Genomic DNA, 21,349 nt, shown 5'->3' with positions numbered 1-21,349 from the left:
GAAAGGTGAAGAGAAAAATGAATAAAAAAGAAATGGGTTTTCATTTGTATCAAGTCCCATTGAAATGTCTTGAGGCAATACACAGGAAGTGTAGAGAAAGGAAATAGGTTTCATATGTACGAAAGCTACAAAAAAGGTAACTGAGCTAGTGTGCATGATGGTGTGTGTGTGTGTGTGTCTATATATGTATGTTCTTGTTGTCTTTTTAATTTAGAGTCAATCTTGACTGGTTACCTGCTTGGTACCAAGGTTGTGAAAAAAAAAGCCTCGTGTTTTGTTTATTATTCTCTTAATCTTAAGAAGATTTTGCTGATATTTATAGTCCCAGATATATTGTGATCCTTTGTAGTGTATGAGTTTAAGAGTAGTGTGTTCTATCTCCCAAGAACCCAAGTTCAGCCATACTTTGCTCCACATGGTCTGTTACATATCCTGTTGCTCCAATTACAATAAGTATGAAATTGAAAGTGCATCTTAGGTACTAAATTTGCAAACTCCTTATCAATGGTCCATAGATGTCTACTTTCTTCTTTTTCTAACCACACTGGTGGCCAGAGGTAGCTGATTTCCACAATGGAGCATATCTTTTCTTTGTGGTTCCACACAACAATATTTGGCCAGTTGTGTTTTAGCTGGCCAGATATTATTGTGGCTATTTAAAATTTTTAAAATTTTACGTTCCACCAATGTATCTATCAGCCTCAATATAGTCAACTTTTTCTGTTGATGTTTTCTTTTTTGTTTTCCTGTATCAGGCTGTTCTGGCCAAGCATCTCTCATTGTTGGCAATGATATGGTTGATGTCTTCAGTCTTGGTCTTGCACTACATACATTTGTTGTCTGTCAATGTTTTCTACCTTTTATGCAGCAAGTACTTAGTGGGGGTCTTAAATTGCATGGAGGTAGTCTTCAAAGTGGTATGACATTAACTTGTCAGTACTCTATGTTAAGCTTTTGATATGATCAATTCCTTTTATGGTTTGTGTCTTTTGTGCAAAGTACCCATGCACTATCTTCTCAGTGAACTGGTCCATTTGTTTATATTTTATTCTTTTGATAAATATATTTTACGAATGCTCCTCGGGGAGAAATCAGTATCAGCTCTTATTCCATGCCTTTCCTCAAGTACATTAGCTACTCTGATTATGTTGTTAATTTCATGGTCACAAACTTGGGCAAGATAGTTACTGGTCTCATATGACATCATTACAAATTTGAGACCATCCTTGCACAGGAATTATATCCTACTTACATCTCCATTGATGTTGAAGTTTCACTGAGCAGCTTGCAAATTCAAACATCTACCTCACTGAGATCTTGTATTGATCAGTTCAAAGGGCTAGATAGAAGTGTGAGGACAGCCACTGCAAAAGTGTTGTGGATAATGTGCTTATTTTAAGCTGAGGGGGAAGATGACCATATTTTTTTTACTCTCTTGAAATACTCATTCATTATAGCTGACGTTTTCATCCTGTCCAAGATATTTGTAACTTTCCCCAGAGAGTAGAGGCTCTATTTCTCTGTTGTTTATGTTTAGTGTCTTAAATGAGGGTGCATGTTTGTTATGTATTACCATCAAAAATGCACATTTTGACTTACCAAATTTCACTGCGATGCCTTTGGAGAACAGGTTTCTGAGATCAAGATGCTTTTTGATGTTATTAATATTTGGCCTAGGCAACTTCAGGTCATCAACAAAGAACACGTGAGAGACGTTATTGAACCCATTCTTCTAGTTGCTGTGCTTTGCGATTTAGATATGACAGTGGTTTGAGTAAATAAGTATGTGTGCATGTATGTATCTATGCATGCATGTATGTGTGTGTGTATGTATATATGTATGTATATGTGTGTGTGTGCATGTGGACATCTGAAACCAATACATATATAAACATACATGTATATGTGTGTGTATCTAGAAAGAGTGAGAGAGATATGTGTGTGTGTGTGTGTGTATATGATTATATGTATGTCATTGTTCAGTTTTGTTTCAAGATTTCTTGCCAATAGAGAAAGAACCGGTTCCCAACCTAGATCCAACGCTCCTTCATTGGAATTTCAACATCAACAACAGGGTATTGTTGTATGTATGTATGTAGGTATGTATGTATGTATGTATTTATGTATGTATGTATACGTGCAGATTTATATATTTTGCTTTATGTATGTCTTCTCATGCATATACTTACATATCTAGACATGCTCATATATACTTAAATGATAAACTTCTGGAAAATTTTACAAATTTTTACAGTTCTAGTAATGGATTGGATCTGTAGTATTCAAATCAGCTTTCTCTTTTCTGGTTTTGAGAAACTTAATTTCTCAAGATTGCTATTTAGCAGCTGAGTGGACTGGAGCAATGTGAAATAAAGTGTCTTGCTCAAGGACACAACGCATCACCGGGAATCGGCAGTGTGTTACATGTCCCAGTGTGCCAATAATTACAGGTATAAACCTGAACTTGTAATCTGGTTAGAGTAACTGCAGATTTCTCAATAGTTCAGCATAGGTATTCTCTTGTTAATATCTGCTGGGTAGCTGATTTCCACAACAGGGCACAGTTTCTCTTCTCTATCCCAAATCATTATATCAGGTCTATTGTGTTTACATTTTATTGAGGTTTTAACTGGAACATTCCACCAGTATTCCTTTTTATTATGAGTGGCTATGGCTTCCACCTTATTGTGGGTTCTTATTTCTTTGTCCTCGAGGTTATCCTTTTGACTGATCCTGTTATACTGTGTCCTAGTTACAATGCACATAGATAATACTGTGATGACATTTTTGGATAACTGCGTATGGTGAAGGTGATATCTTCGATGTTAACTCTACTAAGTATGCTTCAGTTTTTACATTTTACTGCTTTTTCTGTGTCTCTGTCCCTTTGTGCATCAGGTATTTGGTTGATATTTCCTGTGCCTGGATTGCAAACACATACCCCTCAAAGTGGGAGTTAGTAATCCGGTTGTTGGTTCTTCATAGACTGCTTTGATGATCAATGTTACTATCATCTTTTTCGGCCACTGTTTTATTGAATGCAGAAAGTTCTGAGGTTCAGATTTTCATTATTTGGCTGTAATATTCTTTAGTGACACATGTTTTGTTACAGGTGCCATTGTAAGATATGTTTTCATCCATCCCTCATCAGATAACATTCCTCATCAGATATAGGGGAAACAGTTCAGTCATTGATAGAGATGTTTTACAGTTTTTCCCTTTTCACATCCATATAACATTTATCCTGACCAAACATCAACCCTATATCCTTTGAGAATGTTGTAACCAGGTCAAGGCTCTTTTTCATCTCCTGCATATTCTTTGTATAAAGTTTCAAGTCATCCACAAAGAAACAGTGTGTAATTTTGGTATTTCTGTTTCATTGAGAACCAATGAGATATCTTTCAGACTTCCTTAACATGGATGACAAGGGGTTTACAGAAAGTATAAACAACTTCACAGAGTGGCTGTCTCCTTGGAATATGTCTTTGCGATACTGTATTCTATCAGTGATAATACAGTCACTCTTTCTGTTTAATTTCTAGATGGTGGCCCATGAAAATGTCAGGTCAGCATAGACTAAGCTCACTTGGAGGCTAGAAGCCCTTCAACTTGCTAAAGTTGAAGGGCTTCTAGCATCCATGAGTGTCGGTCAGAGTCAAAGGCTTTCTTGTAGTCTAGCCACATTGAAACTAGGTTCCTCACTGCCACTACAATTACTGCTAAATCTCTACCATCTCACACGTCTGCTCTGATGTGCTGTTCGCCGCCGACTGACCTTCGTGCTTCACTGAATGTTGCATGTCCACCACGGCACTTCCGGTAGGATCCACAGGCCCCGATTCCGACAGGACATGCCTACTCCCTCACTTCCAATCCTTCCCTACAACACAGCTTGGCTCATAACACCACATGCCCCCTGATCTGAAGATCATTCAGCCAACCTTCCCACGCCCTCTTCTCAACACCGACCACATGCCTTATCTTGTCTCGTAATCAGCCAACCAGCAAGGAAGGCACTGCTCCCTCTCTGACCGCCATGAGACTTCAGGAATGGCCTCAGTTCCTGGCATGTTCCTGCCAGCTTCGTCCTCTTGTCCATTACTGTTGGCCCCCGTCTTCATCTCTCTCCATATGGCCAACCGTCCCAGTCCACAGTCGACCATCGAGAGGTATGTCCCCTGTCGGTAGTGCGTCACGTCCACTGCCATCGTTTCCAGTTGTGTTCCACCGGAATGCTTCCTGCCTGATGCACACCTGGAGCGGGGTCAATGGACTGGCACCTGTCGCAGCTCCCAACTACTCTTTCTTTCAACATCCATGTGCTATCACGATCTTTGTCGCAGTGATGACCCTGCACACATCCAAAACATGTCGTGGCATGCCATCTATGGATACATTGTTCCTCGAATTCAGAGAGGTTATTGTCCCCCTTTTCCACTGTGATGTACACCGTGCATTTGGGGGCTTAACCCAGACTTCTTCTCCGACCTGTACAAAGGCATGCTCCTTCTCTTCTGCAGCACGTGGTGATGCAGTACATGGATGCCTCCTCTTGTACTTGAATATTGCCATGTGTGGCACTGCCTCCTCTGCCTGTCCTGTCTTGGGCGACATATTATACCAAAAAATGGGTTCCGACCGGTGCTATGATCTTGATGGTACGATGACGCCTCTCCACAACCCCATTGCCACTTGGCCGGTATGCCGCCTTGAAGAAACGGCTGATATGCCACTTGTCGAGCATTTCCCCCAGCACCTCTGAGCGAAATGCAGTGCCATTGCAGCTCCCAAGTACTCTTTGCACACTCTGCCTGGTCACGTCAGAGTTAACTTTCTGGCTAGAAACAGGGTCCTCAGCTCCGAGTCACTCAGTCGACACACCACAGCCACTCCTTGCTCCAGATCCTCTGGCACCTGCAACCAGGCTTTCTTTACTCTGATCAGGACGTCCGCTTCCTCCACCATGACACCTTCAATTTCCAGGACAACTCCTGTCGCTATGCTGCTGGCATCACACCACACGACCCCCTTCTTCAATTTCGGCACATACCAGTTCCCTTTTACTGGGCCTTCCGCAGTCACCCTCTCCAAGACGTCTTGCATCATGGCGGTTGTCTTCTCGTCCACGTTATCACTCCACCTCACTCCTTTAGCTCGCCTCTTGATGAAGCTGCATGCCGTCCGGCGCCATCCTGCAATCGGGTAGTGTCCCAGCAACTTCCTACACACAGAAAACAGTTCCCACCTGCTCGTCTTTGAGCCCAGTTCTGGGATCTCATTCACTCTCCGAAACACCAACACGCTGGCCTTGTCTCTCTGTAGCTTGAGTCTAAGGGCAGCTCCTCCTTCCATTGCCTCTGGTGGTTTGGCTGTTAGCCCAAAACTCTTCAGGTAGTTTATGACTTCCTTTACCGACACTATGCTTTCATCCACCAGAATGTCATATAGGAATTGGTGGCTCTTTTCACTTTGTCGGCTTTTCCCAGGATGGTCTTGAGAATTGTCGCCATAATCTTAGGTGCTGAATTCAGCCTGAATCCCAATCTGGTCAGGCAGTACGTCCGGCCCTTATACCTTACCAGCTGATATTTCCACAGTCTCTCAGCCACATGCAGCTGCAGGTATACCGACTTCAAGTCGACGATAGTGGAGACCCCGTCATTTGCCTCCACTCTCTCAAGGTTTCGCTACAAATGTCCATAGCTTCACCGCCTGTATGGCAGAATACGTGGTCGTTCAGCTCCCGGAAATCCAATACTGGCCTTACTTTATGTTTCGTCGGTAGCACTCAACAGTAGCTCTCCAGTCTTCATTTCCTCCTTCCAAGGAATCAGAGCACCTTCCTTGATCCACTGGTCCACATCTCCTTTGAACTCGCTTCTGGCATCCCCTTTCAGGGTATGCTGATAGCAGCCTACTGCATTCTTCAATGTCGGAGGATCTCCCTTCCAGTGCCATTCCACTGTCCACTGACGGCCATCGAACACAGCTCGAAAATCTTTGTCTGTGACGGTGTGTGCGGCATATTTTTCTTTGCAGCTCTCACCACTCTCCTGTCCCGTCCTGGCCGACATATTATACCAAAAAACGGCTTCGACCGGTGAGATGTGGCCACTCTCTGCTATGGTCTTGACGGTACGATGATGCCTCTCCACAACCCTATTGCCATTCGGCTTGTATGCCACCCTGAAGAAACGGCTGATATGCCACTTGTCGAACATTTCCCCCAGCACCTCCAAGCGAAACACAGTGCCATTGTCCACAAGCAGCTCATCCACAGGGCCTCGTTCTAGGAATACCTTATTCAGTATTCTTGTGATTTCCTCCCCGGTCCCCGTCTTCATTTCCCTCCATATGGCCAACCGCCCCAGTCTGCAGTCGACCATCGAGAGGTATGTCCCCTGTCGGTAGTGCGTCACGTCCACTGCCAATCGTTTCCAGTTGTGTTCCACCGGAATGCTTCCTGCCTGATGCACACCCGGAGCGGGATCAATGGACTGGCACCTGTCGCAGCTCCCAACTACTCTTTCTTTCAACATTTACATGCTGTCACGATCTCCAAGGTTCATTCCACGTCCACGTGCGCTATCCGTTGCTCTACCGTCTCACATGTCCGCTCTGATGTGCTGTTCGCCGCCAACTGATTCTTGTGCTTCACTGATTGCCGCATGTCCACCGCAGCACTTCTGGTGGGATTCTTAGGCCCCATTTCCGACAGGACATGCCAACTCATCACTTGCGATCCTTCCCTACAACACAGCCTGGCTCATAACACCACAATATGTAAATAATATTTCCTCCTTCTTCGTGTTGATTCTTCGATGTTTTCTGGTTACTCCGACGCGAGAACCAAAAAAAAAAAAAAAAGAAACAAAGCGTGCAATATGCAACACAGACAGTAAACAAGCACAAAATAGAATTGAGTGGTGACATTTAGTAGAGATGACCCGGAAGTTGTTCCACTTCGATTACTATCGCAAACAACAGTAACTTTTTCAGCTGAATACACGTTGTTGATTGGTTAAAATTACCCAAATACGACAACTTTAACACGAAAAAACTTCTAAAATACGAAATTTTGTCAAAAATGTTGAAAGTGAACCGTATTCAGTGTGAGAAATTACACCAGTATACGAAGTTTCAAACTGTTTAATTAAAAAAAATAATTTTAAAATCTGTGCTCGAAACTGAATAGATCCGAGTTTTGTAATTACGTTTTCTTTTACAACTGCAGCTAGAAAGAATTTGTTTACCTATTGAGCTGTTTTCGTTCTATTCCTCGGCTGCGTTGTTGTTGATGTGTCCAGCCATGTTGTCTGTAGTAACTCTCTGCATGGTAAATTCAAGTTTCAGTCAAAAATCACTGCGATCATGAATAAAAGGTTCCCTCAGTTAATTCATCTGAAAATTAACCTGTTACTTAATAGGGCTGATAGTTGTGGCTTCAAAATTGGAGATAGTATTCATCGTATTTTCGATAAATAGTTTCCCATGTCTAATATGCGACTTCGTTCGTTCGTTCATCCATCCGTCCATTCGTATGCATTGTTTTGTTTCGTTTTTAATTATTTGAAATCTTTAGTAAGGAAGCAATTAGCTTCTAACAAAAATACAATGCTCAGTCACTAAAATGTGGATAACAAAAACAAATTCGCATTTCACACGTGAGAAAATCTTGCACAGTTTTACTGTTTTGCTTAGAGATTGTATTTGTAATTTGTGTGTTGATTGGTTGATTTCTTTTTCTGAAAACACTAGCTTTTCCAGAATGTCACTTAGCATTTACTCACAAAACCACATGCCTCAATTATTATCGATGTAAAAGTGAATTTATAATTTGGGTATAGAAGCTGAAAGTTTTGAAGTGGTTATCCATGGTTATTTTCTTTCTTTTTAATTTCAAAGAGATATTCACATTAGTAAGGCAGCTGGCCTCTATGACAGTAGACACTTTTTCTTGTCTATCCTAGACAAGGATATCCAGCCTATCATGTTTGCACTTGGTAGAAGTTTTGTTGGGAATGTTCCTCCAATATTCTTTGTGTTGATGTTTCTGTTCCCTATATTTATCTTGGAACAGTCTTTTTTCTGAATGGTATTGTATATTGTTTTAATAACAACATCATGTCACATTTGGAGGTAGCACATTGATAACAGTTTTGGGCAGCTTCTGATCACAGAAATGTGACATAATCGACAGTTTCAGTTGCATCTTAGGACACAAAGGGCTTCACTGTCTCTTTAGTTTATTAGGTATTTTGTAGCAATCTCCTGATCTTGGATTGCAAATGCATAACCTTTCATGTATGAAGTGATGTATCAGTCACAAATCCAAGAAAGTCTGTTTTCCATGTTGATATTACTGTTATTTCCAGTCTTCGGGAAACATTTATGTATAGTCTCCTTTGAGGTATGTTAGTTCAGTTGTTTTGGGATTGTATGGGAGGTCGTCAGGAAGAGAGTGCTTCCTGAAGGGCTTACTTCCAACATGCTGTAGGTTGTTCTCCTCACTGTTTAGGACTAGGTCTATGTATCTATTTTTGCTGCTGCTGTTTAGCAGGTACTGCCTAAGAGAGACACTACGACATTAAAAGGGTGTCTGCACTGATCTGAACCCTCTACCTGTCAATATCACTCTTTCTATAGAAGTTACCAGTTGATGTCAGGATTTTGTGGGTTTTAATGTCTATACAGACAGTCCAAGTATCTCACGCGTTGATATCAATACTAGTACTGAAAAATGCATTGTGGGATGTTATCTTATTGCAAGTGGAGAGTTCCAACTGCCATATTTGTCGAAGTAGTTATCACAATATGGTGCTGTACAATGGAGACAACCAATTTGAGCACGAAAATTATATGCAAAATTCCATGGAAAATTATATATCATTTGAAAACTTTGGATGTGAACTTTCTTCTTATATAGTTTTAATTAAAACTCGACAGTTACATATGTTAGGGTTCCTCAAACACCCTGGTATTTTCGCATTTTCAAAGTTTGTCTCGTTTTTCTCTCTCTGTTGAACGATAGCCCTCGTTCTAGTTCAATGCACTCGAGCGCCATATCTGAAGTTTTGTTAAAAATTATATACTCATGTAGAAAAATGCTTTAGCTTTATTTTAATATAAAACACAATGAGAGTAGGTCAGACGATCGTTACGAAATATAAAAGTGAAAATTTTATCGTAAATTTTCAGTTAGAAAAGAACATAATTTCTTCAAGATACAATAAAAAAAAAATTCTGGTAAATCATCATAGACATTGTCGTTTCTGGTCACGGTATGGCGAAAAGGCGCAAAGTGAAAAAAGAGGGTGGTATACTGACGCTTTTTGTATACGATTAACTGACACAACTTGGCAAACTGATGGATTCTCACTCGGCAAATTCAAGTATTCAAATATCCATTTTGATCCAGAATTTCAAGAAATGGACAATTTAGTAGGTAAGCAAACATATTTCTACCAGAATTTGTACTAAATTGAGTTAAATTGGGCCTCCAGAATTCAAAAAATGTAATCGCGGTGTAGTAACGCCGTGCGCATGCGTAGTCTCACGCATGCGTGGAATTAAACAACCAAGCTTTCCCGCTCAATTCACTCTCTTTCTCGGTCGGCCGGCCATGAGCATGGACGTGTCAAGCAGTGTCTCCAACATTCCAACTCTGGAGACAGTCTCTTTCTTGCTGGCCAGCAATAGAGCATGGACGTGTTTAGCTGTCACTCTCCATCTTTCGGACTTACACTCGACAGCTCGCTTACATCTACATAACAACGTCCCAACAACTATGCTCACACACACAGAAGCTGTAACAACTGTCAACAAGAGCTAAAGATGTATATATTTACCACCTGAATAAATGTTGTTTAAGTTGATAGTCTGGGGTTCAGCGTTCCGTTTATATTTCATAATTTTATATAGGAAAGTCAGGTATACATCTAATGATGTATAACCAACTTTCCTATAGCGGTATTGCTAATGTTGTTTATTCCCTATCGCTTTGTACCGAGCGGCGTATGAATGTGCAATGTTTATTTTGTAGGCTGTTAAAGTCGTATGTTATTAAAAAAAAAAAATTTCCCTGATTTTGAATACAGTCGGATATTTTTTGTCGTAATGGTTACATTTTCACTGTTATATTTCGTAACGATTATCTGACCTGCTACCATCGAGATTTAGGAGGGGGTGAAAAATACGAACACCACCCGTTTTCGGTGTAACCCTAACCGCTGGGTGTGCGTATTCTTTACCTTCGCCCGAAATTTATATCAAAGTAAATCTAAAGAAAATCGCAGCAAAGCTGCGTGATAGTGGTGTCAGACATGGCATGCAAACTGTCATATAACTTGTTAAACATATATCTTATGTGATGTCTCAACGGTGCACCTTTCTTCCCCCTCTCTTTTTTATGGTCTTTGGCAATACACTGGTGCCAGGAAACTGTCCATGAACCCAATGATGTAGAATTTAAATTTCTAATAATTTTATTTAAGGCATATAATAAACTGCCTAACCTTTGCTGTTCAAGATCAGCTGTTTTAAAAACACCAGATTTGATAAGAGTGCTGTAGCAAGTGTAGCTTAAATAGTCAGAAAATGGCTCATACGCAGGTTTTATACGAATGATCACGTGACCTAGTTTAACACTTTGACCAAGTCCGTTGTTGAGGTTAGATACGTTAGTTGTCCTATCGAATCCCGTGACACCAACCAAGCGCGGCAAAATTATGTTTGATCACTGGAGTCTTACGGCATCTGCAAATAAAAGGAATTTGCTCCAGGTTAGGAGAGTTGTTTTACAGGTAGCTTTGACGCACTACGTGTGTTCCTGTTTACCATGCACCTATAAGCAGAGAATATGAGCACGAGAAACGGCAAGGAGTAATGTCATGTATTTCTGTTCCTCTCTGCCAAGCACGCATCACCAAGTTTCCAACTGATTTGAGAAGTAAATTTGTATATTTTCTTCGGACAGTAACATCATGATGTAAACCAACCAGTTGCTGTACAAATTCAGTTAGCGGTTGAATAAAATGTTATGTTAATTGCAACTTGTTTTCTTGTATTTCTTTCCACTGTTTTATTCATGACCCATTGGAACCAAGAACTTGCAACTATACCAGAGCCAGAGACACTCGAACCAACCCACTGAATTTTCATTAATGTGCCATAAGTTGGCCATGGGATCGGTGACAAATCCAACAACTATTGATGGGTTGGCAGATTTAACAGTTAAATTGTAATTTTTCAATTTATGAACAATATTCTTAGTTGTGAAGGACGATAAACGCAACACAGATGGATTTTTAGTCAGAATATCATTAATACCTGCTGCGATCTTAATGAATAATTGTTTATGGACAGGCAAAGAATTGAGAATATTACTTGTTTTTTTTTTAGTTAATATGTCAATTGTGGCACCCCGTCTGATAATATAAAATATATCAATATCCTCTGGTTGTTTATAGTTGTTAAAATTATTGCACCTCGAGTCCTCCACAAAAACACAGATTCTGCATCTAGGATTCTGTGAAAATTCGTCTGCTATGTTCAGAGAATTATGGAAACTGGAGTGGTTCACTTAAAAAGGCAGAAACAAGAATAATAGTTAGTAAGTGCTAGGTGCCCAATATCTTGTGAGGACGATAATAGGAGCATATATGTGCTTAGAATAGTATAACATTTGTGAAATATAAACTGGTTTTACTACAAAACAAACAAATATATTATTTTATAGAACTTTTTAACCGATTCACATTTATTGATTTTAACTGATATACATTTTTTCCATGAATCTTTTGTAATTGCCCTTGTTTATATATATATATATATATATATATATGTGTGTGTGTGTGTGTGTTTATATATGTGTGTGTTTATATATGTGTGTGTGTGTTTATATATGTGTGTGTGTGTGTGTGTTTATATATGTGTGTGTGTGTGCGTGTTTATATATGTGTGTGTGTGTGTGCGTGTTTATATATGTGTGTGTGTGTGTGTTTATATATGTGTGTGTGTGTGTTTATATATATATATATGTTTATATATATATATGTGTGTGTGTGTGCGTGTGTTTATATATATATATATATATATATATATATATATATATATATAACCGAACTTTTAGTAATGTGCATTTGTTATATTCTTTGGTGAGCATTTACTTTCATATTACTTATCCCTGTGAAACTCATTATGTGAACATTTGATTGTTTAAACATGTTTGCTTGATTTCTAATTCGTAATTTTAAGCTCTGTTAAAACCCCCTTGTTCTATATACATTTGTACCATTGATAAACAAAAAAATTGTTGAAACTAGTTGGGTATGTATGTGAATAAATCTATTTAAAAACAACTACATGTTTTTCAAATTCATATGCATTTTCAAACCCCTAAAACTAATTATATATATATATATATATATATATATATATATATATATATATATATATATAGGAAAAGAAATAATAATAATAATAATAATAAAAAGGCAGAATGCTAAACTGAAAACATATTTTAATATAGATGTGTGTAAGAAGGGTCAAAAAGGGTTTCTAACCGGCTTTCATTGCATGGCAAATTTTCAAGAAGGGAAGAAATGAAAATAATGTTTTTTTAAACAAAAATAATAAGTATATAAAAAAATAAATATATCAATACGTTATATTGTCTTTGGGCTTTTTAAGTTCAATGGTAACCCATGTAGATAATTGTTAGAAAGATTAGGATGCATGTATTTAAGTTTTAGTGTTATGCTTAAAAAGGCTGAATGTTTATGTGTCAAACAGGAAATGTGGATAAGGGGAGACAATTCTGTGGGTTTTATACTCTTTAGTTGGGGCTATGGAGATCTTTTTATACAGGAAGTTTATGTCTGTTCTTAGAGAAACAAGAAGTAAATTTATATGTATTTCAATGGGTAGGCGAGAGAAGGGAATATGTTAAGAAGCGTTTGAAATTTTTCTATAAAAGAATTCTCCTTGTTGATTCTTTCTTGTGTAGAGATTCTATCTTTACATTGATAGAAAGGGAATATAAGGAATTTAGAATTTTTTATTTCTGGCGCGAGAGTCTATGTGGCCACTGAGTGGAATTTGGCAGTGTTGTGGAAGATTTATTTCTTCTTTATGGACTGCTACTCTTTTACGCAAAGGGAGGCTCGTCTGTCCGATATAGTTGTGTTGGCAACCTGCGCATGTGAGGACGTAAATGAGGTTCCCGGAGGAGCAAGAGAAGTTGGCCTTGATTTTAAACCTTGTTCCTTGTTTGAAGGTAAATTCAGAGCCTTCAAGTAGGTAGGGCCAGGTACCACAGTTAGGGCGTGCACATTTTTTGACTGATGGGGGGGGGGGTGAAGTGGTGTGTGTAGTTTGGTATTAGTTAAGAGTTTTTTCAAAGATTTGTGTTGCCTTTTGCATTTAAGGACTTTGTGTGTATTGATAATATTATTCATTTTCGGGTCTGTGGTCAATAAGGGGAGGTTTTGTTTGATTGTGGTGTATGCTTCGATATTTTGGGGGTTGTGGGTGGAAATGTATGGAAGTATTTTGGGGTTGGGTGTGTTACTGTGTTGGGTAGTTTTCAGTGTGTTTTTGTCAAGTTCCTTGGCGCGTTTTATTCCAAAGTCTATGAGTGTGGAGGGATATTGGCATTGTAATAGTGTTTTTTTTTTAGGTCTTATAGGCATATTTCTTGAGTGGTTGGTTCAGAGACAATGGTGCAAATTCTTTTCGCTAAATTGAAGGATATATTTATCTTGGTGTGTTTTGGGTGGCATGAGCTGAAGAGGAGGTATTGTGAGTCTGTAGGTTTGTGGTAGATGTCGGTTGTGTTCTTATACATATATAAGAATAGTATTGTCATCTTGTATAGCCTTTAACTTTTGGGTTATTTTTTGTGCCACTTTTACATTTCCAGTAGGTGGCAGTATGGTTGCATAAAAACAGGGATTTCCTTTGTCAATATAAACAATTCTTTCATTTTTCTGCTTTTTTAAATGTTTCTCTGCGTTAGTGGAGAAACATTAAGAAAACGGATATAGAAGCATGCTGTTATCTGCATAATTAAAACAGCGAGATGTGACCAGTGCATCAACAATGAGACTGTTGATTCACAGGTTTGGGATTTGGAGGAATGATTTTCCACATTCAGCAATTTAATGCAAACACTTCTTTTGGCTAAATTCCATTCCTATGTCAGCTGAAAATGTTATAAATAGCTCCAGTTATCTTTTGGCATTGTGAATATTTTTTATCATAGAATTTCAGATTATCCACAAACCCTAGCATGTAGCCATTAGATTTTTGTAGCTGAAATGATGGTGAATTTAATGCCAAAATAAATGGAATTACAGAAAGACTACTTCCTTGAAATAATCCCTTTGACGTATTTATAACATCAGAGATGATAGTTCCGTTGTCAGTTATAAGTGTGTGGATTGTTGACCAGGTCTTTATGAGCCTCTAAAATATCAGGTACTTTTGCCATGTGTAGAGACATTAGTAGTCATGAGTAGAAAATAGAGTCGGATGTTTTCCTATAGTCAACCAAGGTTTCTGTAGAGTTTTCATACTTTGGAGAGTACAGATTTGTTTTTCCAAAATTGTTTGGCACATCCTTCTTTTCACCTGCCTGCACTTTGGTCACTATGCTGTTGTACTCACAAAGATCCAACTGTAATTGGTTGAAACAACTTGTGTAAAAATTATATGTAATGTATGCAAGGGCCTATACTAGATTTGTCCATGCTACAATATGGTATAACAACCTGGCCTTCCGTAGTCTTTTTGAATTTTTTTTTTTTTTGTCTTGCAAGTTACTTGGTGATCCTACCTGTGCAGGTACCACTTAAAAAGTATCCTGTCCACACTGTAAAGTGGTTAGTGTTTGGAAGGGCATCCAGCTGTAAAAACCTTGCCAAAACTGATCTTGCCTGTGCTTGTCCCATGTACAAAGCATTCAGTTCACTCTGCTGAGTGGTTGGTGTCAGGAAGCACATCCAGCCATAAAAACCCTGCCAAAACAGACACAGAGTTCTGGTGGCACAGGCTTCTGCCAGGCCAGTTCCTATCAAACTGTCACACCCATGCCAGCATGGAGGGTGGATGTTAAACGATGATGATAACGATAGTGGTTTTCTGTAAAATGTCAGCTTCTTTTATCAGAATGCAACTTTTAGTCACTTCCAGGTGCCTTCCCATGATGCACTTTGCTCATAGCTATGGTGAAAGTTTCAGGATCAATCATATATGTTTTACTGTGAATGTTGTTACTGTATTCTTTCCTAACTATTTAACCACAACATATTAAGGTTGAAACTTCTCTTTTCATACCACAGTTCAATTAGATATTATACCACAATTTAGTGGAACATCATTCATATTTTAGTGGAATATTGTACCACAGTTCATTTGAAATATATACCACAGTTGAGTAGAATATTATACCAAAATTTTTTTAAACATATCACAAAGTAGAAACATACACTAAAATTCTATCTTAACATAATACTGCAGATTACTAGACTATTAAGTTAATCTTACTATTCAATATAATATCACACTAGAATTCAGTAGAACATTATATTACAATTCAGTAGAACATTATAGCATAATTCATTCAAACATTATACCAAAATTCAGTAGAATACTATACCAGAATTATGTAAAACATTATGCCACAACTCAGTAGATAAGTAAATCACAATTCTCTTAAATATATTACAATTCAATGGCACATTATATGACAGTTTAATAGGATGTTCTATCACAATTGATGTGAACTTTACACCACAATTCACTTGAATGTTATACCACAATACATTTGAACAATAATTCATTTGAATATTATAGCCATTACCTTTGAACCATTTATGACTGACTATTCTTTAGAACATTATACAATTAAGTGAAACCATAAATCAATAGAAAATGATATAACATTTCCATTGAATATGATACCACAAATCAGCAGAGTAGTATACTATAATTTTGTTTAACATGATACAGAATTTTGCTCACAATGATACAGAATATTGGACCACATTTCTGTTTGATATTATCCTAAAATTATATAAAGTACTGTCCAAAAATTATACAACAATTTCTTGGAATAGTATACCACATTTATTCTGTTTATACCATAAGCCAGCAAAACACAAAATAGTTGCATATTTCATCAAAATTAAGTGGTACAATATGTCATAATTCAGTATAATATTACCCAAGAATTCAGTAAAAACATTATACCACAGTTGAATAGAATATCTTTTTTTTATTAATATTATATATTATTATAACACAGTTCAACAGAAATTTATACCACATTCAAAACGTTTGAATATCATTGCACCACTGAGTTGAATATTGTGCCATAGTGATGTTACTATGTAACTTGCAAGATAGAAAAGAACAGAGAAAAAAGAAAAAGAATAAGCTCTACTAAGAGGAAGTATTTGGGAGGAGAAGGTGGAGGTGTCTTGCTATAGATTAGATATATGATTGAAGGAGATAAGAGGAAGGTAGTGACGGGGTGCTAGAACAAACTCTCAAGGAACAAGAAGGTGAGCATAAGAGAGGACATGGATAATGGAACACTATATCACATTGCCATATGATAAATCGGTAGAAAAATCTACCAGACTCCATAGAGTAAGATAACAGCAAAATTTTTGGTTGAAACTTATACCACAATTCTGTTTAACATTATATCCCCATATCACCAGAACACTCTACTGCTATTCAGTTGAACTTTAACACAAAATTATACAAGAATTCAGAACAAAATGATGCCATAATTCAGTAGAAAATCATTTCATGATTCAGCAGAAATATACATCACAATTCTATAACACATTACGCCACGATTCATTAGAAAATTGTACCATATTAGTGACCACAAATACTTTTAACACTATACTTCAATTATTATACTGCATTTCATCAGACATTATGCTATAATTTTATTTAACATGATAACAAAACTCATAAAATGACTATACTATAACCAATTCTGTTCAATATGATATCACAGTTCCACTGAACTGCAGCACAATGTACTGCAATTCAGTAAAACTTTATTCTGCAGTTTAGTTAAATATTTTACAATTCAGCGATATGTTTAGTACAATTCAGTAAAAAATCATAACACAGTGCTATAGAATTTTATAGCACAATTCTTGGTAACTTTATCCCACAATTTAGAAGAACTATTTACTACAATACATTAAAAATTTACATCAGAATCTTATTTAACATTCTACCACAGTTCAGTAGAAAATTATTCCAAATTTCAGTAGAAAATTGTCACAAAGCATTAATCAACAATTATGTTTAACACTACACTGCAATTTACCACTGCATTACACCTTAATTTGATTGAACATTAAAACATATTTCAGTTGAACATTATACTAGAACTCTTTAGAATATTGTACCTCAATTCTGAACATTATATCACAATTCTATTCCTGTTTTACAACATAGCTGCACCAGGCTCCAACCCACCCAGTCAGAACCAACCAGCAAATTTTCCTCTTTAGCTTGTGCATTCACACATGTCCATCTGCCTCAATCACCCTGAAGCAAAGAGGCCTATGTTGGTCATACTTCTACCCACATGACCTCCCTCACTCCTGCTCTTCCAGTAGGGCCCTTCAGCTGTTGAAATTACTGATACCTTTACTCCCAGTTCACCTCATCCACACACATGCACCCCTGATCTCAAAGATCACCTCTTCACTCCACTCCATGTTGAAATCGGCCATCCACCTAGGCAGATGTCTACTTACTGTGATCTCTGCAAAGATGGTGCTCCACTCACTTCCTCTCCTCCACCTTCATTGTCTGATGAAACAACAATTCTGTGAACATCCAAGACATGATGCAACATTCCATCTACAGAGACATTAGTTTTGGAATTAACAATCAACATTGTCTCCTTATTCCACTGAGATGTGCAGTGTGCCTTTGTAGGCTTGACCCAGAATTCACCTCCTACCTGCACAAAGGCAGGTTCTTTCTCTCCTGCAGGGCACTGTGATAGGTGCCACCATTCATACCTAAATATGGCTGTGTGTGGCACTGACTCCTTGGCCTTTCCTGATCAGAGTGATATTTTGTACCAAAATACCACCTCTAGTGATGGAGATGCATCCCCTCTTTGCCATGGTCTTGATCATGTGATGGTGTCTTTCCACAATCCCATTTCCACTTGGCCTGTATGTTGCTCTGAAGAAGCAGTGCACATTCCACTTATGAAGCATCTTCTTCAGCACCTCCAAATGAAATGCAGTGCCATTGTCCATCAACAATTTGTCCACAGGGCCCCACTCCAGGAATATCTTGTTCAGGAATCGTGCAGCCTCATCTGCAGTGCCCATCTTAATTTCCCTCCATATTGCCATCCGACCTGATCCACAGCCAACCATCAAGAGATATGTCCTCTATTGGTAGTGTGTCACATCCACTGCCAATCATTTCCAATTGTGTTCTACTGAGATGTTTCTTGACTTGTGCACACCCAGAGCAGGGTTGATGGATTGATACCTGTCACAGCTCCCAACCACTTTTTAAATGCTCTGCTTGCTCTGCCTAGTAACTTCAGAGTCAACTTTCCAGGCAGGATACAGGGTTCTATCCATACCCATATGATGCATGGTGTTCAGTCTCCTTAGTTCTGAGTCTCCTAACCGACACACTGCAGCTATCCCCAGCTCTGAATCTTTCAGTACCACCAGCAAGGCCTCTTTCACCATGGTTAGAGTGTCTGCCTTATTCCTTTCTGAGGGTACAAAGACGATACTCAGCTTCAAACCAAATTCAGCAGTTAGCTCTCCCAAAATACTTAGGCGATGTTTTACTAACATCTCTACTGCTCCTTTTGTTCAAATCCTTTTTTCATCAGTGATCACTGATCCCATCCATCCAAGCATAGCAACTGAATCAGTTTGAATTTTGATAGTATGCAGCCTCCATTTTGGAGCCAATACCCTTCAGCACAGTGTCCCCAATTCAGCTATGTTGATGTGGTTGTAATCATCTGCTTTTCTGAGCCAGTCTGCATCCTCCCCTTTGACATCTCCGATTTCTAGGACAACCCCTATTGCTATGTTGCTAGCATCACACCATATGGTCTTGTAGTAGTCTGTGATCTATAGCTAAAATAGTTGAATAGATGAAAAGCAAAGTCAACCTTAGTTGAATTTGAATTCAGAATGTAAAGATGGACGATACACTGCTAAACATTTTGCCCAGCATGCTAATGATTCTACCAGCTCACCAACTTATAATTCATTAGAATATTATGCAAAAAATCATTACTTAATTGATGAGAACATAATATCACAATTTTCTAGGACATTATACTAATATACCATATCAAAAAAACTTTATATTGCAATAGAAGGGTATACCAAAACTCAGTTGAAAACATTTGGTATTCTATTTTTTTCATTCTTTCCTGCGCTACAATTCTAACTTCTAATTAAAACTTACATTTAAGTGCCTGAAACTTGTTAAAAATTGTATTTTCATTTTTACAAATTGCAATTTAATTTACTATGGGCATTATCTCATTTGCCTTTCTTGCCTATGAACAGCTTTGGAAAAAAAATAATACAAAAACAGAATTATGGAAGCAGCGAGAGCGAGAGAGAGAGACAGACACACACACACACAGAGGTATATGTGTGTGTATGTGTGCGACATTTGTGTATATATATATATATATATATATATATATATATATATATATCTATATATGGGAAAGAGGAAATTAAATATTTGATAAATGATGAGTTAGTGAAAATAAATTTCAGACTGCAATAAGGAATGTGCTTTCTGGGAGGTAATATTGCTTAGTAGCAGGAGAAAGAACTAATATGAAATTTCAGACCATTTTAAACATCAAATAAATAGAATTAATTGCAGTTGAATTGAGTAGTTTCAGGAATAAATGATTATGTAAAATATATTATAGTGTTTTCTTTTTGACACAAATCCACAAATTTGTGAGGAAGTTATATAGTTAGTAGAATTTCCCCACCCACCTCATTTCCTGTCAGGCAGTTAATTTTGTCAAAACTGGCAGATGGTGGGAAAAGTTAGCTACAGTGAGATTAAACTAAGAACATAGAAAACCTGAAAAACAGTTCTATAAGTTATGTATCATTTCTATCAAGCTAACTGAACAATACTACCATTGTTTTTGCAAGTATATGTCCTAGAATGTGGAACTTATTTACATCTAAGTAGACTGTGTAATCTATGAGTTAAATCCTTTAATTATGAAAGGACTTAACACAGTGTTTAAGAGTAGATAAAGACCACTGAATGAGTAGATAAAGACCACTGGATATCTTAATTTAAAATGACAGTTGCTCACTAAAGAATGAAAATCACCAAATAATGTTTTAACAGTAGTAGTCAATCAATTAGCAGTTTAAAACGTTTATTTAATGAATGGTTTTAATAACTGCTTTGAATACAAAATATCATTGGTAAATATTTATCTAAAGAAATAGAAGACAGATGTCTGCAATCTGAACTAAAATGTTATATGCTGAAAAGCATATAACATTCTCTGACCCTCATTTATATGAGCTTGTTTGTCTATTAACAAATCTTTGTATTTGTTAGTTTCATTTCTTTTTCATTTTCACAGATGCCTTTAATAACATTTGGGAAAAGCATGAAAGTTGTAACATTTTCCCTTCTTTATGAAATAAGCTATTACAAAGTCAATGTAATCATCTGATTTTGTTTCTCAGTTGAAGCCATTTTATTTTAAAAACAGTATTAATGTCACTGAGAAAAGTACTCAGTGTCACATAGCCTCATAGAAATTGACATAAGCTTATGGCCTTGCATCTCCAAAGATTGATTTACCCACAATATATTATAGTATATGCAATATATATATATATATATATATATATATATATATATATATATATATGTAAAAGGTTGAAGAGGAACACACGAGTAGATATATATATATATATATATATATGCTTAGCCTATTTTATTACTTGAAAGATAAATTCTAAATAATGAGATCTCAAACTAAATACTCTAGAGTTGGCTGTAAATGAGGAATCCCTCATTTGTAAGCAAAATTTTACACACATTCAACTTATAAGCCATACTTTGATGAAGTACTCGGATCTTTTTGGTTTGACAGGCAACATTTTTCATTTATGCTTTATGTAGTGTTTTTGGCACCGAAACACTTTCAAACTTCGTATACTTGTATATTTTGTGTTATAGAACAGAGAAAAAATTTTTGTATTCGAAGTTATTTCATGTAAAAAGTTGTCATATTTCGGTAATTTCAACCAATCAC

At 37.4% G+C, this 21,349-nt stretch overlaps 1 protein-coding gene across 2 annotated transcripts in view; it reads left to right on the top strand.

The window, feature by feature from the left end:
- Positions 1-21,349, top strand: part of LOC106870652 (C4b-binding protein beta chain-like) — a 373,000-nt gene that overhangs the window by 91,658 nt on the left and 259,993 nt on the right. The gene's annotated exons all lie outside the window — the stretch shown is intronic.

This window comes from Octopus bimaculoides, chromosome 13 (genome assembly GCF_046866305.1).
Source record: "Octopus bimaculoides isolate indiv1 chromosome 13, ASM4686630v1, whole genome shotgun sequence".
Classification (NCBI taxonomy): Eukaryota; Metazoa; Mollusca; class Cephalopoda; order Octopoda; family Octopodidae; genus Octopus; species Octopus bimaculoides.
Note: the sequence above shows the minus strand (reverse complement) of the source record. Positions and strands in the feature narration are given on the sequence as shown.